This window comes from Bidens hawaiensis, unplaced genomic scaffold, assembly GCF_021521415.1.
Source record: "Bidens hawaiensis isolate Kalapana, Puna unplaced genomic scaffold, B.hawaiensis_p1.1 tig00006634_1, whole genome shotgun sequence".
NCBI classification, from domain to species: domain Eukaryota; kingdom Viridiplantae; phylum Streptophyta; class Magnoliopsida; order Asterales; family Asteraceae; genus Bidens; species Bidens hawaiensis.
Genome location: NW_027491448.1, coordinates 876289 through 878820, shown reverse-complemented (window position 1 = coordinate 878820; position 2532 = coordinate 876289).

Genomic DNA, 2532 nt, shown 5'->3' with positions numbered 1-2532 from the left:
GGGCAATCACAAACTTTCCAGGTTCACTTGGCCCATATGCGACGTGGAGATCCCCAGGAAATTCCAGACGCCCAACATGAAACTTTATGACGGCACTACGGATCCTGAGGAGCATGTGGCTCAATACAGGGAAAGGATGGAGGTCAACCCTATCCCCGCAGAAATCAAAGAAGCCTGTCTATGTAAAGGGTTTGGTTTGACACTAATAGGGCCGGCCCTCAAATGGTTATTAAGTATTCCTTCCAATACTATCATTTCCTTTGCTTATTTAATTAACTTGTTTAATAATTAATTTTCTTGTAGTAGATCTTTTGAGAAAATGATAGGTGATTTATATAGAATTGTTCATCATAACAATGAATCCCTAAGGGATTACATAATCAGATTTAGCAGGGAAGCTTTGGAAATCCCCAACCTCGACACGACAGCTGCTATTGAAGCCTTCAAGATGGGACTTAGGAAGGATTCTCCTTTCTATAACGACCTCATCATAACTCCATGCAGGAATCTTGATGAAGTCAGAAACAGGACATTAAGATACATTCGGCTGGAGGATGACAAGAAGGCTCACGGAAACTCGGTTGTCCTGAAATATGAGTCCACCAACAGGGAGTCCGACTCTCCACAAAAGTTCTTCAGACCGAAGCCTTATTTCAAGCAGGATAATCCCAAGATCAATGTTGTGGAAGAAGACGAAGACGACGAAGAATATCCAAAAATATCCGAGTATTGCTTTAACCTTGATATTGGTGGTGTAATTTGTGCTATGCAGGATTTAGGTGACAAGGCCAGATGGCCCAAGAAGAATGAGAAGCCTGGATCAAACAAAGACAAGTCAAAATGGTGTGCATTCCATGAAGACTTTGGCCATCGCACTGATGATTGTATAGCACTTCGGAAGGAGATAGGATACCTTCTCAGCAAAGGACACTTGAAGGAACTATTTGGGAAAAACAAGAACAAAAGCCAGGATCCTGTAAAGATACCTGAAAGGGCACCTTCTCCACCACCCGGAGCTAAGGTGGTATCCTTCATCTCAGGAGGATCTGATATATGCGGAACCTCATATTCAACAGCTAAGAAACGTTCCAGAGAAACAAAAATGGATAATGGAGAAAGACCTCTCCCTACTTTCACATTGACGACTCAAAGAATCATATCCTTCGATGAGGAAGATAGATGTGACCTTGTGGATCCCAACCATGACGGTTTGGTAATTACTTTATATATAGCTAACTGTTTTGTGCGCAGGATACTCGTCGATGGAGGAAGCTCTATGAACATTATCTAGATGGAAGCCTTGAAGAAAATGGATATCCCAGAAACAGAGATTATCCCGAAATCCTCAGTTCTTGTCGGATTCAGTGGCAAAACCAACACCTTGGGAGAAATCAAACTTCCAATATATATTGAGGGAACTAACTCCCTACAAAAGTTTTGCGTTATTGACTCTTTATCTTGTTGTAATGTGATTTTAGGCAGGCCCTAGATCCACAGCATGAAGGAGGTACCCTCGACCTACCATCAGTGCGTGAAACTCCCAGTCCCTGGGAGTCATCAAAATTGAAAGTGATCAGCAAGATGCCAAGGAATGTTATGCTTCATCAATGAAGTGGACTACAAAGCCTACTCAAGCATAGCAATTACAGCAACAAACAGGGAAGGTCTTGCAAGCAAGAAAGCAGGATGTAAAAGAAGTATCTTTGGATCCTCAGGATACTAAAGTCGAAGTATTGTTAGGAACAAGTATTCCTAGGTATATGGAGATGGAATTGATATCCTTTCTAAAGAAAAGAGCTTCTACCTTCGCTTGGAAACATGAAGATATGACAGGTATATCTAAATCTATAATCACTCATAAACTTGGTATAGACAAATCTTTCAGGCCAGTACATCAAAAGCGACGGAAGTTTGCTCCTGAGAGAAACGCTATCATACAAGAAGAGGTGCAGAAGCTGCTCAAAACCAAGATGATAAGAGAAGTCCAATATCTTAAATGGTTGGCCAATCTAGTTGTTGTCCAGAAGAAAAATAGAAAATGGAGAGTGTGTGTGGACTTCACGGACCTAAATAAGGCCTGCCCAAAAGATCCATTTCCACTCCCACACATTAACTCAATGGTGGACGCAACTGCTGGCCAGGAACTGCTAACATTCATGGATGCATCCTCAGGATTTCAGAAAATTCAAATGGAACCTTCAGACCAGGAAGACACGGCCTTCATGACTCCCACAGGTATATACTGTTATACTGCAATGCCTTTTGAACTTAAAAATGCAGGTGCAACATATCAGAGGCTCGTCAACATGATGTTCAAAGACCAACTGGGGGGCACGATGGAAGTCTACATAGATGATATGGTGGTAAAGTCAAAGAAAGCTGAGGATCATCTCAAACACTTGGCAACAACATTTGATATCCTGGATAAATACAACATGAAGTTGAATCCAGCCAAATGCCACTTTGGGGTCAAAGCAGGAAAATTCCTGGGATACATGGTCACCAAGAAAGGAATAGAAGCAAGCCCAGAAC